A 12,085-nucleotide genomic window follows, 5' to 3' on the forward strand; every position below is an offset into this window, starting at 1 on the left:
TTGTCGGAGGACAGAATAAACATCGACAACGATGGTCAAGCTGTGGAGCCTCCATAACTACTGGGTGATTACTATTTCCTGTCAGTAAAGTAAATGATCGTAGTTAAAAGATCTATGTATGAATTTTAATTTCCAGTGTACATGCTGTTTTGCATATTTATGACGTTTGTTTTGACACAGTAAAGATTTAATCTCATTTTTCATTTACCTTAGTTTTTCGCTGTCATATTTGTTGTTTTAAAGGCATTGCACCTGGCACGCACGTTTTCCACAGATATTTATGTATTTTTGACTAAACTCCACTGATAAATTTTCCTGATTGAAACAGCATGTTACCACAATCTTTTATACTTCCTAGAGAATAGCATAAGACTGATTATGGACAATTTTAGCGAAAAAATATGTTTCTTTTGGTTATATGCTTCTGAATAACGTGCGTGCTAACCGTAATGCTTCTGAAACAACAAATGGCTGGAAATTAAGGTAAAAAAATAATATGTCATCTATGTATACTGCCGTTATACGCATAATTGTCCCATGTTTTCAAAATATGCAATCGAGAAAAACGCGTTTAAAGATTTTAAAACATTTAGGCCTCGTATCGACCAGGTGTGTAATAAATTAAATTAAAATCTTCACAATATTTAGTATAAAGAATAGCGTGCTTATTAGAGTCAAGAGTTTGTATTATGGGAATAAAGTAAATTTAGCTGCGAAATTCAAAGTGGACTGTTATGCCTAGAAATACGGGGTTTTTGGTGAATTTCTACGCATAACAGTCCCACTGATAGTAGTGACCAATTATGTGCTAAGCATACTGGTGTAGATAACCGTTCTTCCGTATAGATTGTACCGAATGTAGAGGACGCATATCCTCAAGACTATGTTAAGGCACCTAATGAAGGCTCAAGTGACATGTGCCAAACGGAGCCACCTGTGGGGAAGTGAAGAAATACGATTTGTTTGGGATGGAACGCAATTTTTTCTGTATGTGTGATAATGAGAAAATGTATGAGTTAGTGAAAGAAAGAGTGGATGAGTAAGTTAGAGAGTTTATAAGATGTAATAAATTCCTATATCGACTCTTCCAGCTGCAGGTTTGACAGAAACTCGTCTGCGAGTTCAAGGTTATTCTGCGGAGTAAATATTTAACTCAAAATTCACGACACAAATCTTCACACGATTTGACATTTCTTTGGACTTTGTTTGCAAAATCATGATATTTGATACATTGCAAATTAAGTTTTAGAACCACCAACATCTTTGCCACTTGCACCGAAGAGCCAATTATGCGGAATAACCCAGTATGTGGCCAGGTCATCCAAAACTTTTTGAACTATTCTTCTTTTGACTTGACATTGACTTCTTCTTGACTTCATCAAGTTTGATATGTCGCAACCTATCTCAGGACCGCCAATATAATGGTCAATTCCTCTGGGGAACAGGGTATCTTAAACAACCTGGCATGTTATCAAGTTATCCAAGAACCTTTGAAGTATCCTTCTTTAGCCTTGATTTGGGAATTTATGAAGTTTGATGTTTCCAGCAAGGTTTCAGAACCGACAGTTTAGAGGCCATTTCTTTTAGGGAACCGGGAATTCGGAACAATCTGACATGTGGTCAAGTCATTCAAATACATTTGAACCACCTGTAGACTTGATTTGCAAATTCATGAAAATTGATATGTCGCAAGCCAGGTTTCAGATTCGCCAATATAATGGCCGCTTCCACCAGTGAACCGGTATTCGGAACAACCCAGCATGTGGCCAAGTCATCCAAAAACGGTTGAACTATTTTTATTTGGACTTGGTTTGCTAAATCATGAAGCCATGGGCTCGAAATTAAAGTGGTTACTGATTCTTCAAGTGGGATTATTTCAGTACTCCCCGTGATGAATCCAAAATTACTGTGAATTTATAATCGTTGACCGCGGTTCCAAAACTAGAAGAATTTTGTGATTGACTCTGAAAATTCATCAATTCATTGAAAAACGGGTGTGAAATAATATTTTGATATTGAAAATTTAAATCAAATTTCACGTCAGGCTCACATAAATGATAAATGCATCCCGATAATACAAACACATAAAACAGGTTGTGTTCCACATAGGATGTAAAGCCAACGTAAGAAGATGTTCAAAACGATTTTCCCAAACACAAGCTTATTCATAACTGACAACTGAATATTTTGTTCGAGATAAGCGCAGCGAATTGTATAGTGTGACAGTTATGCGTAGAAACACAGTAGTGGGACAGTTATGCGTGGAAATTCAACAATGGGACAAATTGACTTGGCTTGCTTTTCATTGAGTTTCCGAACAAAGTTAATTTTTGGTAAGGGTTTTCTAAAACTATACGTAAAAATAAACTGTTTGATGACAAAAAGTCAAAATGCACAAAAAGTAACATGGGACAATTATGCGTATAACGGCAGTATAGTGAAGTCAAATGTTATAGATGTCCAAAACTGGATATACACTGGTAATTAAAATTCATACAACCATCTTTTTTCTATGATTACTTATTTTACTGAGAGGAAATTGTAATCACCCTGTAGATGAGGTTAAGAAGGCGATTAAGGAGCTTAAGAACAATAAGGCTGCTAGGAAGGATTAGCTGAAATTCTCAAACACGGTAGTGAGCAGCTGCATGGAATAATTGATTATATAGTACTAAGGATAAAGGAGGAAGGAAAACTGCCTGCTAGCTGCATAGACGGTCTTATTTACCGAATCTTCAAAAAAAAGTGTGGTATTGTTTTATAAGAGGGAAATCTGCAAACAGACGCCTAAGAAGGTAACTCAGTGAGTGTGGGGATGCCGCACCAACGACTACCTACTAAAACCAGCCCATGCACTGTACATGAGCAATTCATGCTGAATAGCTCAAGTGGTGCACAGAGTACACCGAAATTTCCCTTGGCTGCAGACTTTTATCTCCCCGGAACCACCTTACGGTATTTCTTCGGGAAGGGGCCAGTGCATATAGCACAAGACATGTGTTGTGCTATAACAAGGTCAATTTCCAGAAATATGGAAAATTCAGAAACTGGTACTGTTGCCGACGCTAGGAAAACCGCCGAGGATCCACAATCATATAGGCCTATATGTTTACTGGATACACTCGGTAAACTCTTGGAATGGGTTATCTTCAGTACGGTGATGAAATGCACAGAGAGCAAGAACAGGCTACCAGAAAGGCAATTTGGATTCCGGAAAGGAAGGTCGACGGTGGACGCAATTCAGACAGTGCTGGAGAGGGCCGAGAAAGCATTGAAACAAAAGCGTAGAGGAGATCGTTACTGTGCGGTACTAAGCACGATTCAACTTCTTTAAACTGCTAAAAATTCAAAAAGTGCAATAAATGTAAATATTATTGTGGTAACGGAAAGCAACACCCTTTTACCTAATAAGAAAAATAATTTCATCGCAGTAACCAACGGTATGTCAGTGGAAAATAATACCTACACTATTGGTACAATGTTCCTTTAGTTGGGTGGTGTTTCATCAATTTTGATGCAGTTTGAACGATGTTTTCATGAATTTCGTGTATCAACAAGCCAATAAGTCGATTGGCAATGTCGGTTCTGTGGCTAATTCAGTGAAATCAGTGACAGTAATGGCACTACCGCAACTATTGAAACACCACAACTAATGGATCACTTACCCTACTTGTGCCAGAATTTGAAGAGCTACTTCCAAAGCTGTGTACTGAGGTATGAAACCGACGCCGGCCCGAAGGAGTTAAGAATAACGGCTGGACTCCCACAAGGTTCCAGACTGGGACTAACGCCTTTTTTTTTTTTTTTCCTTCTAAGCAATGGGGGGATAATCTGCTCAACAGACTCCGGACCGAGGTCCGGGAGTGTGGGGTTGGGGACCATTTACTACGTACAAGCAGTAAACAGGACTACACCCCCGACCCACTAAACCATTTCCATTGCCGCCAAACCCTTCGTCTCTCCGGGACCACCAAGAAGGCATTGCTTCGGAGAGGGGCTATTGCACATCGCATCCTCCAGGTTAGCTGCGTAGCCATGCAGCAACGAACATCGATGACACGCTTATGGGGGTCCACCAAGGTAGCATGCTGGCGCATTGCCAGCTTCCCGGGTGGTCCTCACCTCCCGTTGTCCGCTGAAAGCGGGCAGGGTCGACCACTAAGCCCGCGCCCAGCTGCACCGCAGGTATCAAGAACTGATACTGCGGGCTTCGCAATTTGACCTACTGAAGGCTCAGGCCCTATCAGCTAGCACCAGCTGGGATTGCTGACGAAGGGGCCTCCACCTGCCCCGAACAACCAGAGGCTCGTATCCACCCAGTAGGCCGGCGCCACGACAGCAGCGCTACCAGGATGTTCTCCCCGCGGCCACTTAATCGCTGTAAGGGTCGATTTCGACCGTAGAGCACCGGTATGACCTACGTAGCCGACTGCGAACCTGTTGATTAGCGTCTGCACTAGTCACTCCTCGAGTCCACACGCCACCTCCTTTGGAGTTCCGAGACAATGTGGGTGATAGCCGATGAAACGGCATTCCAGCCAAACTCGTCTGCACACATCCTCTGGACCAAATTGTCCGGAGTCGTGTCCCGACCGCATGTGGCAAACATGCGGTCACGCATTGTGCGGAAACGCGGGCACACGAACAAAACGTGTTCCGCCGTTTCCTCTAAACCTGCACAAACTGGACATTCGGGAGAACCCGCATGACCGAAACGGTGTAGATACTGTCTAAAGCATCCATGGCCCGAAAGGACCTGTGTTAGGTGGAATGTTAGTTCCCCATGGCGCCTATTGACCCAGATATCTAACCTCGGAATCAACCTGTGAGTCCACACTCCCTTGGTGGAACTGTCCCACGCACGCTGCCATTTGACCATGGAGGTCAGTCTGGCAGTCCTGCGTATGCCTCTTTTTTTTTTTTTTTTTTCCTTCTAAGCAATGGGGGGATAATCTGCTCAACAGACTCCGGACCGAGGTCCGGGAGTGTGGGGTTGGGGACCATTTACTACGTACAAGCAGTAAACAGGACTACACCCCCGACCCACTAAACCATTTCCATTGCCGCCAAACCCTTCGTCTCTCCGGGACCACCAAGAAGGCATTGCTTCGGAGAGGGGCTATTGCACATCGCATCCTCCAGGTTAGCTGCGTAGCCATGCAGCAACGAACATCGATGACACGCTTATGGGGGTCCACCAAGGTAGCATGCTGGCGCATTGCCAGCTTCCCGGGTGGTCCTCACCTCCCGTTGTCCGCTGAAGGCGGGCAGGGTCGACCACTAAGCCCGCGCCCAGCTGCACCGCAGGTATCAAGAACTGATACTGCGGGCTTCGCAATTTGACCTACTGAAGGCTCAGGCCCTATCAGCTAGCACGAGCTGGGATTGCTGACGAAGGGGCCTCCACCTGCCCCGAACAACCAGAGGCTCGTATCCACCCAGTAGGCCGGCGCCACGACAGCAGCGCTACCAGGATGTTCTCCCCGCGGCCACTTAATCGCTGTAAGGGTCGATTTCGACCGTAGGGCACCGGTATGACCTACGTAGCCGACTGCGAACCCTTGGACCACCTGTTGATTAGCGTCTGCACTAGTCACTCCTCGAGTCCACACGCCACCTCCTTTGGAGTTCCGAGACGATGTGGGTGATAGCCGATGAAACGGCATTCCAGCCAAACTCGTCTGCACACATCCTCTGGACCAAATTGTCCGGAGTCGTGTCCCGACCGCATGTGGCAAACATGCGGTCACGCATTGTGCGGAAACGCGGGCACACGAACAAAACGTGTTCCGCCGTTTCCTCTAAACCTGCACAAACTGGACATTCGGGAGAACCCGCATGACCGAAACGGTGTAGATATTGTCTAAAGCATCCATGACCCGAAAGGACCTGTGTTAGGTGGAATGTTAGTTCCCCATGGCGCCTATTGACCCAGATATCTAACCTCGGAATCAACCTGTGAGTCCACACTCCCTTGGTGGAACTGTCCCACGCACGCTGCCATTTGACCATGGAGGCCAGTCTGGCAGTCCTGCGTATGCCTCTTGTGCCGCGCATTTCGAAGCACTCTATATCTTCCATGATAAGAATACCAATAGGCATCATACCGGTGATGACACAGAGTGCATCGTGTGACACGGTACGGTACGCGCTCGCAACCCTCAGGCACATTAGCCTATAAGTACTCTCTAGCTTGCTACGGTAGCTATTGGTACTCAAAGCCGTGCCCCAAGCTGGGCCACCATACCTCAGTATGGACGAGGCGACACTAGCCAGAAGCTTTCGCTTGCTGGCGTACACCGCAGAGCTATTGGACATCATCCGGGACAGTGCCACAATAGCTGTGGAGGCTCTCTTGCAGGCATAATCGACGTGGCTACCGAAGGTAAGCTTATCGTCGATCATCACCCCCAAGTGTTTGACGGAGCGCTTCGAAGTGATCGTGCAGTCGCCGACACTGATCACCGCTTGCTGCACCGACTTTCGGTTGTTGACAACAACCGCCTCAGTTTTGTGGTGAGCCAATTCCAGTTTCCTGGAGCTCATCCACTCCTCCACAATTGCGATCGAGTGGGCTGCAGTCACTTCCACTTCTTCGATCGATTCACCGTAGACCTCCAGCGTAATATCGTCGGCAAAGCCAACGATGACCACACCCGCCGGGAATTTTAATCTCAACACCTCGTCGTACATGACATTCCATAACACCGGACCCAGGATGGAACCTTGCGGGACTCCTGAGGTTATGTGAAAGCACTTCCGACCCACCTCTGTGTCATAGACTAATACCCGATTCTGGAAGTAACTTCCGAGAATCTTGTACAGGTAAGACTAACGCCTTGGATTGCGATGTACGACGGGGTCCTATCGCTGGAGCTACCCAAGGGGGTCGAGATTATCGGCTTCCATCGGGCGTGATCGGAGTAGAATAGATCCTCCGTCGGTGACTAGACCGAGTAGGATGAGCGTAACGTAGTATCGGTAATAAGTCATCGAGGCGCCTGTGAACCGGAAGTCACCCTCCAACCGGAATAGCTGAATCGACCATGACACTTGGCCAACCATCATCGAGTCGGAGTAGGTTAGATCCTCCGCCGGGGACTAGCTGAGTAGATCGAGTAACAGCACCGGCAAATGATCGTCGGGGCACCTGTGAACCGGAAGTTTCCTTCCACCGGAATCGCCTCGGCATCTGCCCGAGCATCGGTTCGAAAGATCTTCCGCCGCCGGGGAAATCTTCGTCGGAGTAGAATAGATCTACCGTCGGGGCTATGCTGAGTAGTGCGAGCGTATCACCGGCTTAAGGTCGGAGCGCTAGTGAACCGGAAGCCATCCTCCAACCGGAATCTCTGGGCCGACTTCGGCATTCTACCGGCCAACAACGGAGTATGAACAACGCGTAACGTTATCGGTTTCGGGAGATATTCCTCCGTCGAGGTGGTCTCCATCGGATTAGTCTAGCTTTACCGTTGGGAACTAAGCCGAGTAGTATCGATCACGACGAACCGCTGGCTTTGGGTAGTCGAGGCGCTTGCGAACCGAAAGTCACCCCTCAACCGGAATCGCAAGACCGATCTCAGCATCCAACCGGTCCGCCTGACGAGCAGAAAAATGAAGTCAAGCGCACCAACAAAACACAGTAGCACCCATAGAAAAAGTCTCACATGGCCCAGGTGTGTGGTCGGCCCCAAAATGTGAGTAACGTTGAAGAGACAAATTGCAGCTAGATCGAATAGCGCAAAAGGTGACGAAAAAGCGTAGAGGTATCAACAAGCCCTCTGCCTCCTGCAGTAATACCATGAGGAAGTTCCAGGAGGACATCGAACTTGTAGCCCAAGCCAAAGAAACGTGGCGTGGTACAGAGTTGTTTTCCCCTTTTTTCTCTGTTACCGCACTCGAGACGTGCATCCTCAGTAGACCGTTGAGGAATAGACCGTTATAGACCGTTAAGTGAGAACCACAGAGCCTAAACCCCATGTGCTCCCCGGATAGCCAGGTTAGGTGAAAGTTTCTAACTTTGCTAGAAGTGCGAAAATTCTATAAAAAAAAAAACATGTTCTAACATAATGTGAGTGAGGCCGTAGTTACTGCATTCCAGCACTCGGCATTCGCACACAGTCTCTCTATTTTATTGTCGGAGGACTTGTCCCCTCCACGTGTAGCGAGCATGCGATCTTTCATAACAATGAAACGGGGGCAATCGAACACGACATGCTCCACTGTTTCCTCCATACCAGCACAATTGGGGTACGCAGGAGATTCTGAGTGCCCGAACCTATGCAGGTACTGCATTTAACAATCATGTCCTGACAGAAACTGCGTCAAGTTGAAGTTCACTTCCCCATGGTTTCTTTTATACCAATCTGAAACATATGGTATAAGCCGATGGATCCATCTACTTTTAGTGTTGCTATCCCATTCCTGCTATCAACCTCTGAGCGTTGCCTATTTACACATGTTGCGGACTCCTTTGGTACCTCTTAAGTCAAACCATTGAACATCTTTTTTGATGATGAGCCCAATGGGCGTCATCCCGGCTATGATGCACACGGCCTCTTTTGAAACCGTTCGGTATGCGCTTGCTTCTCATAAGCTTTAGGTTTCTGACTATTCTAAACTCTTTTGACCAGATTGGTCCTTCATACTTTAGTATGGATAGCTGCACGCTTGCCTGTAGCTTGCGTTTGCTGGTAATTACAGCAGAGTTGTTAGATATCATCCTCAAAAGCGCCGCTATAGCCGTAGATGCCTTTTTACAGTGGATAGCGAAGATGAGTTTGCGGAACCAATCAGATGACTTATTTTTATTAACTTCTGGGTCCTGGGCACCTATTCTGGTACATGAGGCCGACGTGAAAGAATTCCATCCTGGACGATTGCCAGCTATCGCTTTGACCTGCGACCAGGTCAAATTGTCGTCGACTTCTTTTATTTCTTTGTGGAGGCTGCACCGCCATGAGCCTCTGGGTCTGCCTCTGATGCAAGATCGTCGAGCCTACTCTGCATATCAGAGCGCCATTGAGCTAGGATGGCAGTATCATCAGCCAAATCGAGGTCACTTAAGTGCTCCATAGTAATAGGCTGCCACAGATTTGTTCACGGTCAATGGCGCCTATCAGGATCTCGTCAATTACGATGAGGAACAGTAGCGGTGATAGTATACATCCTCGCCTCATTCCAGCTACAACCCAGATGGGTTCAGACAAGACCTCGTACTGCGCTTCGATGAGGCCGTTGATTTTCTCAGGAACACCCTTGCGTCTCAGCATCTCACATATTAAGTTGGTTGAAAGCTTTTTCGAAGTCAACAGGGACTCTTGGAATGCATTGACTTGCTCCAGGATGATACGGAGCGTGACAATATGGTCCACACAGGATCGTCCGGCACGGAATCCCGCTTGCTGCCGACGGGGAGTCGCATCGATATTCTCCTGGATCCGGTTTAGAATCACTTTGCATAAAACTTTGAGAACAATGGATTGCAACATATGGGGCCTTCCTTAGTCGAGTGGTTAGAGTCCGCGACTACAAAGCAAAGCCATGCTGAAGGTGTCTGGGTTCGATTCGCGGTCGGTCCAGGATCTTTTCCTAATGGAAGTTTCGTTGACTTCCCTGGGCATGTAGTATCATCGTACACGCCACACGATATACGAATGCGAAAATTGCAACTCTGGCAACGAAAGCTCTCAGTTGATAACTGTGAAAGTGCTCATTGAACACTAAGTTGAGTAGCAGGCTATGTCCCAGTAATGACGTAAAATGTCAAGAAGAAGATTGAACATCTTTCTTGATCATGGGCGTCATCCCGGCTATAATGATCTTTAGAAACCGTTCGGTATGCGCTTGCTACTCTTCACTAACACGCCTTGCATCCAGTCGGCTGGAAAAGTCGCGGTTTCCCAGATATTGCGAAAAAGATGCAACAGTTGAGTAGATATTACGGGGTCTGCTTTGAGCATCTCGATTGACATGCGATCGACCCCAGGGGCTTTGTTTGATTTCATACTTTCAGTGGCTGTTTCTATCTCCTGCAGTGATTGAGCTTTGGTGTTGACGTGACTACTACGCCAAAATCAAGGCGGATCTAGCTGAGGTGTTGGTGGCTGGGTTGGTAGGTACTTGAAAAATTTGTTCGAAGTGCTCAAACCAGCTTTTTAGCTGGTCAGTAGGGTCGGTTAGAAGCTGTCCAGTCGTGTCTTGAACTGTGTTAGATCCAACTGTGATATATTAGGAGTGATACAACTAAAAAGTACGAGAAAAGGGACGGGCCTGGGATTGAGTCCATGACCTACTTCTTATGAAGCCGAAGCGGTACCCATTAAACCAACCGTCAGATAATTGAGAATGAATGAATGGAATGAAAATCATACTGACATAATGCAAAAAATGGATCTTAAAAACGAATGACAGCATAATTTTTTTTTGTTCACAAAATGAAATTAAAATTTCAAAAGCTTTGAAAAAAACAGAAAAATATTATTGAATCGGTTCAACCAATTCACACTCCAAGAACGTAACTGCACATCATTGTGGAATGATTTTCTGGAAACACTTGAAAACTTTCCGAAAAAGGGTCTCCGTCGCCGCCGCCAATGCCGCCGGGAGTCAGTGCAAATGCGTTCTCACACCCGAGGGAAGAAGACCGGAACACATTCTCGGTTGGCGTGTTTATATAATGTTTAAATTAGAATTAGGTCTAAAATAATAAATATTATGATCACAACCGCCGACAGAGGACCCGACAGAAAAGCGGCCAGTATGTTGTGCGTTGGAATAAATAGGAATAAATATATAATTTATCACCCTCTCAAAAACAGTCGAACGGACATTTATACTTGGACGTGGAGAAGATTAGTGTCTGCCTGGTTTTGAACAGCCCACGGGAAGGAAACGGAGCAAAGCACAAACTCCAGAGAACAGAAATGTATAATAAATAAAGTAATCAAGCAGTAAAATAATATATCGCTTTAAGTGATACAAGGCGGCATGTCGAGTTGCTTAAATGGGATAATCGTTGCCGTCAAAGGAAAGCACAGTGCCGAGAAGCTATGCATCCATAAAAGCTGGAACAACTTCTGCTGTTGCTAGAGGTGCTAGTAGTAGAAACGAGGCGATAATAAACTGTCATATTGAAGTGAGAATGGTCTCTTGGCAGTGTGGAAGAACGGTGCACTGCGGCCAATTTGTGCCACCGTTGATCTGAGATGATTGAAACTCTGCAAGATGATTGCTCGAGTTGAAAATTGAAACATTACCATAATTGCGTCAGATTTGATATTGAAAGTAAAACAGTTCTCAAGGACATCAACTAGTATATAGAAACAAAATGGAAGGTTCAGAGGTTTACCTTCGAAATTAAGATTTTTTGTACTGTTTAGTGCAAAAAACCTTAATCATGGTTATTCGGTGTGTTTTGAAAATTTAATCATCTCGAAAACAACACAAAGCACATAAAAAATGTTTGTTATGACATAATGCAAACAAGATTTGAAAATTATTAATTTGAACACTAATTTTTAATGCATAAAAATGACAAACAGTCAGTCATTGCGTGAAATTTGAATGAAAGGTGGTTCAACGTACATAAATGAAGCTGTAATTTTAAATGCACTCAATCATTTTTCTCGGTTTTCTATTTTCTGTATGTTAATAACTTTTACCAAAAATAATGCAGACTAACAAGTATAATAGGAAACCTTCTGGGCTCATGTACTTAATTTTTCCACGATACATGATCTTTTCGGAATGGAAATTTACTTGAGTATCATCATGCCTGCCACACGATAAACGCGTGCGAAAACTAAACTAATAACTGTAGAAGTGCTCATTAGAACACTGATTTGAGAAGTAGACATTCTCTCAGTTGAGAACTTCATGCTAAGTAGAAGAAGAAGAACAAACTTCAAGACTGTCATAATAAACAGGTAACTCTTCATAACTCGATATTGAAAGGACCATCGAGTTAGACAGGTATCGAATTAAAGCTTCCTTAAATGCGATTCAAGAGACCATCGAGGTAGCCATGAAAATCAACTTTTGCCATGCCTATCTAACTCGATATCGAGATACGGAATATTGAGTAAGG

This window comes from Aedes aegypti, chromosome 2 (assembly GCF_002204515.2).
Source record: "Aedes aegypti strain LVP_AGWG chromosome 2, AaegL5.0 Primary Assembly, whole genome shotgun sequence".
Lineage (NCBI taxonomy): Eukaryota > Metazoa > Arthropoda > Insecta > Diptera > Culicidae > Aedes > Aedes aegypti.